Raw genomic sequence first — 11,972 nt, forward strand, 5'->3', positions numbered from 1 at the left:
GATTGTTAAAAATTTGAAATTTAACAATATGGCCGCCAAAGTTTAATTTTTCATTTCATCGAAAAACTGGATCGATATTGTGTAAGTACAGAGAAATATATACGAAATAAGCGAAAAACGAAGGATCAGATGATTTGTCCTAAAGTTACAACTGGCGCTAATTTGAAAAATGTGGTTTTGAGAAAAATGCGTTTAAAAATAGCAAAGGCAACTTCCTAATACCTGACCGGCTACACCTTAGAAGGCTGTAACTAAAAAAATATATGAAATAATAGTTTAAATTGTAATATTAGTATGTTAGGTATATACTATCAAAATATGCAAAAGTATAATAATTTCTCGAAAATTTTAATTGGTTGTGCACCTTAAAGCATTCGTGGTTAATGTTAGTTTAGGGGTAAAATATGAAGCCTCAAAAATGTGTACAATAATGATAATTGTCGAATACGTGAACTTTATTAAGTCTATTACTTATCTGCTAGCTATTACTAGCTAATAAAGTTCCTGCTGGAAATACGTGTCTTAACCCAAAAATCTAGCAAAGACTTGCAGAAGAGAGCACAAGTTGAGAGCGTAAAAAGCTCAGGGGGCTGTTTCTGCTAGTGAAATTTCTACTAGCAGAAAATAGCTACTGCCTTAGGCAAAAACAGCTGTTAAAACACATGTGTAATTTGTAAACGAATTTACTTTGATTTTGTTTATTTGAATAGTTTCGAATTGTAAAAATGCAAATTCTACTGCTAGCAGCTATTAGCAGTTAACATACAAAGCTGTTATTAGTTGCTTACTAAAACTAAAATCTATGGATATTTATATAGTTTATCATTCCACTGAAATTTACTTATTAAAACTTGTAATGTACAAGGTGCGTTCCAAAGTAAACAGTAAAAAAGTAACAAAGTAAACTCTAGTGACGCCATCTATATGTCGACTAGTGCGTTAGAATCTGCTATCCTTTATCGACTTCCAGTAAAAATTTCATGACATTTCATCTATAGGAAGTGAAGTTATTGAGTTTTAAGTATCAGTATGTTTTTGTCATCGGTGCGAAATTGAGCTTCGAACAAAAAACCAACATTAAATTTTGTTTTTTAAATTCCATTTAAAACAAGTTTATCTCGTAGCAGAGTGAACGAGTGGTTTCAACGTTTTCAAAGGGGTCGTGAGGACATAAATGAGAAATGAGCCGAAACCCAAAAAATCGCAACTGAAGAAGTCAAAAGTGAAGACAATGCTGATTTGTATTATGATTCCAAGGGTATTGTCCACAAAGAATTTGTTCTACCCGGCCAAAACGTTAATGCGATATTCTACTTTTGAAGCGTTTGGTGCGCCGTATTCGACGTGTTCGGCCCGAATATCGCGAAGATGGAAGTTGGCGTTTGTTGCACAATAATGCGCCGTCTCATCGATCGACGCTTGTGGCCGATTATTTGACCAAAAATCACATTTTAACAATCAACCACTACCCGTATTCACCTGATATGGCACCGTGCGAATTCTACCTTTTCGGAAAAATGCATTTGCCGATGAAAGGAAAGCGTTATGCAGACGTGGAGGCCATTCAAAAGACTTGCACCGGCATACTGGCAGCCATACCGGGCAACGAGCTAAAACACTCGTTCGACATGCTTTTGGAACGTATAAAAAGCTGTATTAAAGCAGAAGAAGACTATTTTGAATACAATTAATTGATTTTGCCGATAAAACCATTTGTTCTGTCTTTTTTTTTAAAGTCCTGTTTACTTTGGAATGCACCTTGTAGATGGTACACGAGTGTAATTATTACTTATTCGTAAGAAAGCATATTTGTAACCATGAAAAGTCTTGATAATTATATATTATTAGGACTCTGGGCCAAAACTTATACATACATATATTGTTAATTAAGATGTGTCGAATATATGTACAAATTAGAAGCATTAAGATAGGCCTAAAACCAAAAAAGCAGTTTTTATTGGATTTCATACGATAATTTCACAAAAGAAAAAAAAAACACATTAACAAGTTTGTCACGAAGTTTGAAACAAGCAGAAGGAAATGTCGGAGGAATATACATATATATATACATATGTAGTTATAAATGATCTGCATGACGAGATGAGTCAATTTAGTCATGCCTGTCCGTCCGTCTGTCTGTATATACGCGGACTAGTCCTTCAGTTTTTAAGATGCCGATCTGAAATTTTGCACCCGTCCTTTTCTTCCCAAGAAGCTGCTGCCAAATTTTACACGCAATGTGTCCATGTTTAAACGTGAAACATGAGGCCGCGCACCGCCTTGTTGGAAATAGTGATTGTCCGCGTCGATTTCAACAAATGGTAACATCATTTCCTAGCTCTCTCAAGGAAATAAGGCCCGATGATGTCGCCATACCACAATCTGCACCAAACGGTAGATTTTTGGGGATGCAATTGCGTTTCCTGGACCACACGAGGGTTTGACTCACCTCAATAGCGACAATTTTGTTTCTGTACGAAGTTATTAAGACATGAATCTCATCGGAGAAGATGATGTTTCGATGAACGTGAATTTGTGAATTTTTCGGAGAAAGTGAATTTGCATAATCATCTTGGAGACTATCCAAGCGTTGTACCAAAGTGAAACGTGACATGATAGAATGGCAAATCTTACGAAACATTCAGAAAAATTTGACACAAATCCGTAAACAAACATGGCCGCCACGAGCTGTCAAAATCACGTCATCCCTATTGGTAGATCTGTATATCGGACCACTATAGCATATAGCTGTCGTACAAACCGGACGATCGGTATCAAGTGTGTGTATCAAAAAATTTTTCATTTCACGAGATATCTTTAAGAAATGTGGCATGAATTATTGTTCAAAGCATAGGTGCATTCACCGAAAAATTGCTCATCTAATTTATAGTAACATATACAAATATAGTTGCCGTACAAACTGACTAGTCAAAATCAAGTTCTTTAAGGAACCTTTTGTAATTGTGAACAGTATTATAGCTTCGGTGCAATCATATTTTGTGAAGTTCTTAAAATAAGAACTATGTATTATTTATAAGAAATAAGCATAATTTTAAAAGAAAGAAGAACATGCATTCACATAATAATTAACAATATCTTAATATATAATATAATTTTTGTGTTTAAAACCAGGTGATAATATTTGAATTTTTTTTTAATAACTAAATTTATTTAAGTTATTTCTCACAAAATGTTATCTTAATATTTATTAGTTCTAAGCAAATACAGCGATACAAGCAATTCAAATGCTCAGGTATTGTGTAACCGAACAGCAATACTCATAACCGCAAAATGGTTCTTTTTATCATCTCGCTCATTTATTTCACCATTATCTTATAGTTAATAAGCTCAAGTGGCACGACGAACTCAGGGTGCAAATTATACCACATAAAGTGCTGAAAATTACAAAAATAATATTGCGATCTCTCCTTGACTGTTTTGTTCCCCTTGCGTCAAATTAAGGTAGGATGAAAATAATGAAAATTTTGTTTGCTAATAACCGACTTAAGAGTTGAGCTACAATTCTGTTGACAATGGAGATTTGTAGGTTAGTAGATATGAGAAACGATATTAGGAGAGAAGAGAAAAGTGCTGCTTTGTCACTAAAATGTATGTGTATGTGTTTCGTAGTATTTAGGTATAGAATAATTGTTGAATTTGAGAGCTTTCAAATACTTTTATGGCGAATGAGACTAGGGTATTTTAAATTACTGATATGCTATCTCATGATTTTCTAATTAATAATAACAAAAAGACGGTTTCTGTTTCTCCACTGGTACCCAGTCCTTTCTTAAAATAAATTATATCATTCTTGATATAATATTATTAATTTAAATATGTAGGTTCTTATAAATTTAAACTCTCTCGTGTATAAAATCCATCATTCAATTTCAAAATACATAACCTATTGTAAAAAGTACCTACACGATGGGATACATTTCCAGTAACCATTATTGGTTAAAATTTTTTCAAAGGCTAACTTATAACTTCCGTATTGTCAAAGGGCATTAAATTTTGATGAGAAAAAAGAAGAAATCACCGGTGAAACTTGATAAAAACGTCTGGTGCGTTTTTATTTTGCTAGTAAATAAATTTTAATTTTAATACTTCTTATTAAATATTTCCTATTTTCTTAAAATTTTCTTAAAATATAGAAAAATAAAATAAAAACCCGTCTCACCTAAAACTAATCGAGATAGATATGGAGTTATATATGTGTATATAAATGATCAAGATGACGAGACGAGCTGAATCTGGATGTCTGTCTATCCGTCCGTCTGTCCGTCCATCTGTATAAGCTGTAACTTGAGTAAAAATTTAGCTATCCTAAAGAAACTTGGAACACGTGTTCCTTGGCAAAAAAGTTCGTAGATGGGCACTGTCACGCTTACACAACGCAATTAAACGAAAATCTATAAAGTACCATAACTAAGTACTAATTTAATATATAAAACTGCAATTCGGCACAGAGTGGGCCTGTAAGAGGTTTAGTGTACATATTTTCTAAATCACTTAAGGTAAATCTGCCAAATTAGCTCAAGACAAATTCGTTAAGCACCCCTACCGACACTGTAAAAGGATCAAGTGATAACGGCGCCCACTCCGCCCGATATCAGCCAAATTTGGTATGTAATATTATCTTGAAATTCCTATGTTTCACTACAACCACTTTACCCGAATTGTACGCTTAAAATAGGCCACTTTGTGACCAATATGTGGACCCCAGTTGCTTCAGCGAACATTTTGTCGAAAATATCGGTCAATCTGTGATATATTTTTTTTAAATTCGGTTGTATCGGGTCAATAATTCCTTAAGCCTCCATATACCTAATAGAAAGATTTTCGAATAACCGGCTGACTTTATATCGCATGTATCGCCAAATAAGTAAGATTCCTTAGCAAAATTTACTAAACGTATAACATTGGATATATTTTGGTTTAACGCCGAAAATATGTGAAATTGGTCTACAATTTACCCAAACTACCATGTATTATGTATGTGGTATTACTATATTGATTTTCGTTGTTCTAACAAAACTTATGCAGCTAAAAAAATTTTCCTGCCAAGAGTATTAAATGTTGGGTTACACCCGAACTTTGCCCTTTCTTACTTCTTGGATTAAGAAACGTTCTTCCAGCAGAAACTTGGTAACTATTGATAGCAGTTCAGAAATGGATCTTTTTTCAGCAAAAACTATCAGTTTCTCATTAAGCTCAACTCTCAGTTTACTATAAAATTTGATAATTTGAAAATATGTAAAACTACCTTTCATCAAAAGCTTGGTATTCAAATAAACCTTCATATTCCGTATGAGAAATCTCAATAATTTTTTGTTCTGCACTTATGTAACTGCTTGTATTCTTCAAAAATAGGACAAAAATAATATTTTTCTTCCAACCAAGGTTATTCTTTTCTCTTTATCTTACCATCAATACAGCCGATTGTAGGGCTTCATAACTTACAGTAAACCTTGTTAAGTATCTCGTAAAAATATAATTACCAAAAGGCAGGGATATTGCGCTTTTTGTGGTATCCTTCAAACGTGTCCCACCCCTCCACAACAACCAACGCCATAAGGCATATTAGCATAACAAAAAGCGGACAATTCAAGGGAAAAATCACCGTTTTAGTTGCAAATGTAACTCCAAGAAAGCTGGTGCAAACTGAATGCCACTTACATACAAGTAGTTCATTCAACCACCCCTCGTTTTGTGGCATAACACCCGATCATCTCTGAAGAAAAGCAACAAAAATGCTTAATTTTTTGTATTGTTTACGCACGGTATCTGTTACTTGTAATAATGCTGCCAGCTTATATGCAACACTTTGTATGATTTCGCTGTTGTTGTTATTGCTGTGTTTGTAATATGTTTTTATGATGGTTATGCGGTTGTTACTAGCGCTTTTTTAAAACCATGTAATCATTGCACAATTTGATGTTAACAGAGTTTTGGGGTCTACGAGTCGAAATTTATGGGCGTGGGAGAGTGTTGGGATTTTTGCACATCATGTGTGCATTAATAGGACCGAGAAATTTGTGTAATAATGTCTGTATGTATGTATTCAAACTCATGTACATAAATATGTATAGGTGCAAATTGGGCCATTGAATTATCAAGTTCCATTGCATTCCCAATCACGCGCAAAAAGTGATTTACTCGCATCGCGCCTGTTAAGCAGAAAATGTCAGAAGGAACTGAGGGTCTCATCTGTGCGAAGGGTGGCAGTAATCAGCGCGCTAAGCTCCTGCATAAATTTGTGTTTTACATACGAGTGAGTTTTTGTTCGAAACTAAGCTTTAAACCGAACATTTTATATTCTCGCAAAGTCAAATGGTATACTCGTTTTAGATTTCTATGTGGATCTTGCCGCCTTGTTCTATATTGACCGATATTTTCGGTAAAAAGTCAACTATAGGCACTGGGGTTCACATATTCAGTACCTGGGGGCTTGAACAGTATTGGTTCAATTTAGATAATTTTTGGTCATAAGCATACAGAGTATAATAGTAGTGTTGCTACAGAGTATAATAGTTTTGTTCACCAAACGGTTCCTTGTATCACCTAAAACTAATCGAGTTAGATATAGGGATATGTATATACAAGTATAAATGATGAGGATGAAGAGACGAGTTGAAATTCGGGTGACTGTCTGTCCGTTCGTCCGTCTGTGCAAGCTGTAACTTGAGTAAAAATTTAGATATACTTATGAAACTTGGTACACATGTTTCTTGGTACCGTAAGACCGTTGGTATTGCAGATGGGCGTAATCGGACCACAAAAGGCCATTAATTAAACACAAATAAATTGCCATAACTAAGCTCCACAACAAGATACAAGACCCTTATTTGATATACAGGATCACACTATTAAAGGGCATCTGTAGTTTAACATTTTTTTAAAAAGTGGGCGTGGTCCCGCCATCTAATGGTTTTAATGTGCATATCTCCTAAGACGCTAAAGCTATAATAACAAACTTCTGAACTGACAACAAATGTTTTTAGCAACCCTATCGACAGTGTGAAAATGGATGAAATCGGGTGACCACTCGATGACTTTAAGTAATCGTGTTCAATAACCAATTTCAACCAAATTCGGTACATAACATTATTCGAAAATTTCTATGTTATCGGATTACAACTACTCCTATTTCCCATATAACACCATTTTAAATTCATCAATAATAAGAAATCAAGCAATTAATAATATATGAAGAAATCTCAACCGGGTATACCGTTTGACTTTGCGAGAGTATAAAATGTTACTTTACCTTACTTGTTTTAAAATAATTTTATATGTGGCTCTTGCTTTGTAGACTCAAGTTCAATTCAATAACCGTAGTTCACACGTAAATACCATAACTTCTTTTACCAAAGTTAATCCCTTTTAAATTTTTTCAAGACTTTAAAAGTAGTGAGTCTAATATTATTATATATAATATAAAAGAATCTTTTTATAATTATTCCGTTAAATTATTATTGCTAAGTTGGTTACAGGGATTAGAGATTTGTTGATCCTGAAGGACATCTATTTATAATTCTTTAGATATAATGTTAAGTTTATCTGTTCGTACTGGATTGAAAGCAAAAGTTCAGGTTCGCCGATTATTTTATTTTTAATTAAATAAAATTATAAATAGAATATTTGTAATATAGTTCTCACATTAATGTCTTTCCAATATATACTTGTTGTGGCCTCAATTCTAAACCTAGTTAGACTTTAGTTATATGTTATAGAGCTCAACCAGAGAACTTAAAATAATGAGAAGGTGCAGGTTTTAAGTTCTCTGGCTCAACAAGGTTTAATGTATATTTTACTGTTGCATGGCATATCCACTATTCGAAATATTGTCTATTTATTTGAATGATGATGTGTTTTTTTAAAAGCTTCGATATGTGTGGCAAACCATAGATCTGTAAAAGTGCAGAGTACTTCGGTTAGATTAGCTACGTTGTACATTTTTGGGGTAATACATAGGCGGGTAAATAGGAAAAAATTTTTCTAGGGAAGTTCGAACAACCCTGAGGAGGCTATCCAGGGTCTTTTGCAAGTTGAAGTCAGTGTTACTATCATTAGCGTTACAGACAAATAAACCTGAAGATAGTCTCTAGACTCCCTTGCAAACTGAATGCAACCGTACCGCTAATAGTGAGAACTAAAGACATACGATTCGCGACCTCATGAAGTAATTCCAGTAGGACAGTTTAACAAGTCAAGATCAATTGGATTTGACTCGGTTAGATGACGTATTGTAGACGATGTCAGGTCAATGGCCTATGCTGATAAGCCAGCTCCGTTTGATAAGTTGGAAAGTAATATTTGATTTTTTTTTGTTTCCGAGATTGCGTTGGTGTGACTCTCCCCACTTTTAAAAAATACCTAAACCACGTATGTTCCTTTTTTACATGACACCATCTACATGACCGGATAACTTGATTATTCTATAGTTATTGTAAAAAAACAACAATTAAGTAAGCAAATCTGAAAAATAATGGCATGAGGGTAAAAAAGGTAGCTAAATAAAGTCTTACAAAGAGGAGTGCAGGATTAGGTAAAAAATAGTGGATGTCCTTTACAATCTCAAATTTAAATACTATCTGCTAGAGATCGAATGCTTTCTGTAAACAAAGCAAATCAAGAACTGTTTATTTTTATGTATAGCTCGCATAATGACTTATTCGGCCAGTTAAAAATGGGGGATGCTTTTTATTTCTAGTATCACTACCTACTTTGCTGTTATTTCTTCGTAGTGAATTTGTGTAAATACAATCAATTGAAATCAATATAGCAAACTTTGTGAGGGGACACAAATTACCGGAAGGAAATTTGTTGAAATAACGCTGGAAATAATTTGGCAATTAAAGGTGATAAAGTCAAGACACGTTGGCATGAATTGAGTCAGGTGGATGCACAAGAGAAGGAGCAGTTAAATGGAAGACCTGCACTCAATTTGAGGTAGATTATGGTGAACGTGTTTGGAATATTTTAAAAGGTAACCAAATCAAAACGGTAGGATGCTAAATGCCTAAAAAAGTAATTTTGGTGTAGGATAAAATATATGATATGGTTAGCTCAATATAAGATTTTAAAAAATTAATTATTTTTGGCCGTGTCAAAGTGTTCCTTTCAGTCAGTTGCAGTACGTAACATGTTTTTTTTTTAACTGATCGACGATGGTTCTCGGAGACTATTGCACGTATTTACTAAAAAGCACAAATTTCACAATAACATTATTTCGAAAATTCTGTAAGATTTTTTGCTATTATTGCTACTTTTTTATTAACTACAATATTTACTTTTTGTAATCGAAATATGTTACTTACCCCCAGAAGAAATTGTCAAAGTGGGGAATTTTTTGTGGGTTCTAAACAGGCCTAACCCCTCTAATTGAAAAAATTATTGAAAATATCTTGAATTTCTGCATTTTTCGGCTTTTATGTCTATTATTTGTACGTAACTTTGGATGACTTGGCTAACTTTTAATTAAGTTGATGTTGCGGTCCTAAATAAATAACGCAGTTTTTAAGCAATTTATTTTACAATCTTATCTTTAAAGTTATAAAACGCTAACTAGAAAATAATAAATCTGTAACGAATGCAACTTTTAACACTTCCGCAATTTTATAGCAACGGGAAGTGTGAAATATCCCGCTATAAGCGCAAATGTAGAGCTGGCAAGTGTGCAATGCGGTATTACACGCACAATAAGAAAAATAAAATAAAAAAATAGAAATGTTTTTCAGTGTTTTTTTACAAGAATTTATTTCATTCAACAGTTTTTGGCTTATCAACATACGCCATCGTCTTTTTCCAACTTTTACCAACTCCTCCAATTGCATGTCGTTATGTACAGTAGCGTGCATGTGCGTGTGTGTGTGCACACAAATGGCCATCAAATGGACATTACGCTCTACAAATCCACAAGGTGCTTAGCACGGTGTAGCGGTTGGGGAGGCTGCACCGAGGGTGCCATAATCTTATGGTTTTATCGCCACTTGTTTGAACTTTTGTTGTCCGACAAGATGTCTTTATTAAAATATAAAAAAGGCGAATCATAAAAAATGCCAACAAATCGCTGCCGTTCTCTTTTTCGTTGCCACATATTTGGTGAAGATTTTCACCCAAAAGCGAACAGATTTTTTCCTTTGATTATATTAAACAGTTGCAGTTTGAAGTAGTCTAGTCTGTGTCGACCCGACGTCGTCGTCATCTTATCGTCATCTTCAACATAATTAAATAAAGCGTTAAAATTAAAAAAGGAAGTGTTGCACCGGAAACCAGACGTGATTTTCTACTTTAACAGCATACTTCGAACTGATGAAATTCCAATGAATGTGCTGACGTATTTTTTTAGTTCAGCAGGATAAAAAGTTAATTTTTGTCAGCGCAATGCTTAGCCGGTAGTTGAATTGCTAGGCGTAAATGTGGCAAAATTTGCTCAAAATTAGAGCAATTAAAAATGTAACTAAAATACCTTTAGCTACTTATTTATGTGAATTCCAAGGGAATTTGATTTGACTTTCAATACGGAGAGTATACATATAGTTGACTAGATTTATTCACATAACGGTTGTTCAAAATGATCAATACGATAAAACTTTAAAAGACAATGATTGAATCTACAAGTTTTTCATACCCTCTTATGGGATATATAAATACCCCATATTTGCAGAACCACCCTAGAGCCGTTGATAAGAGACTTCAAAACTGTTAGTTTTTTGTTCACCGAGAGAGGATTTGAGTATATAAACCTGAGTAGGTGAGCCAAAATAGAACTTGTTTACAATATAACAGAGGTTTTGTAAAGCTTTTCTACTTACATACTAGATTCCAAGCTCAGAACTTATGTTAAACATACCTATTCTGTATATGATCGCAGTCAGTCGGACCTAATTATAGACAGATGCCTGCTTTAATCTTTGGATGGTTAAATCGAATGCCTCGTGGTAGTCCTAATAAAGTTAATTTTAGTAACCATCTCGCTTAAAGGTTTAAGTATGTGACCGCAAGAGTTTGGATTGAGTGTCGGTTTGAAACTGTAAGTAATGCAACAATTTTCCTGGCACCCATGTAATGAAAATTTGGTTTCCGTATTCGGATGTTCATATCTACAGACTTCTTTCCACTAGCTCGAACTGGTTATACTCTTGAAATTTACGAGAGAAGAATATTATTTTTTCCCCCGATCTTAGCCCTTCCTTACAAAACCTTTTTTTTCATTTATACTATATAAAACTTTTAGGCAAGTAGCTGCCCTATTAACATGAAATAACGCAATCGTTTTTGAAACTGCCTCAGTTAAATGAAACTTTGAGTTCTTTAGATTTCATATCAGCGGAATATTCAAGAGAGGAGAACAATTTCGAAAACGACTGACAGTTTTTTTATTTCTTTATATTAGGCGTGGCTGATACCAGAGTCGAATAATCACAATTTTTGCTGCTTTTGAATGACTTGATTAATTTAATTAGAATTAACTCTTTTTGGCCAATTCACATAGAGAACTTTTGAGTCGTCCTTAATAATAAAAATAACGGATGTTGCTTGACAAGAAGATGAGAGATTGCCCACCATTAGCTTCGCTTTGCTCTGCTTCGTCTTGATGTGAAAGTACTCATACAAAAGCATACAATGAACTTTTTCGTCAAAGAAGCACAATAAAGCAAAAGTGAAACATATGTGAATCAACCATAATATTCTCATATACTAGCCGATGGTCGTTTATTAACTATATGTGTTGGTGTTTCTTCACTTTTACTCTTTACTGTCGTTCATTTTCTTCTTCTCAAGACGTTCAAAATAATTCTCGGCGACGGCGTTTACTACATAAAAATCATAAATGTATGTATGTATGCAATTTTTTCGTTTGGATAACTTTCAATACATTGTCCTTTTCTATTTTTTAATTAAAATGTTAAAATCGCTAATTATGTGCTTCACCGTGTGGCATCACATCGCAACGGAAGTGCTTT

Source organism: Bactrocera oleae, chromosome 6 (genome assembly GCF_042242935.1).
Source record: "Bactrocera oleae isolate idBacOlea1 chromosome 6, idBacOlea1, whole genome shotgun sequence".
Taxonomy (NCBI): domain Eukaryota; kingdom Metazoa; phylum Arthropoda; class Insecta; order Diptera; family Tephritidae; genus Bactrocera; species Bactrocera oleae.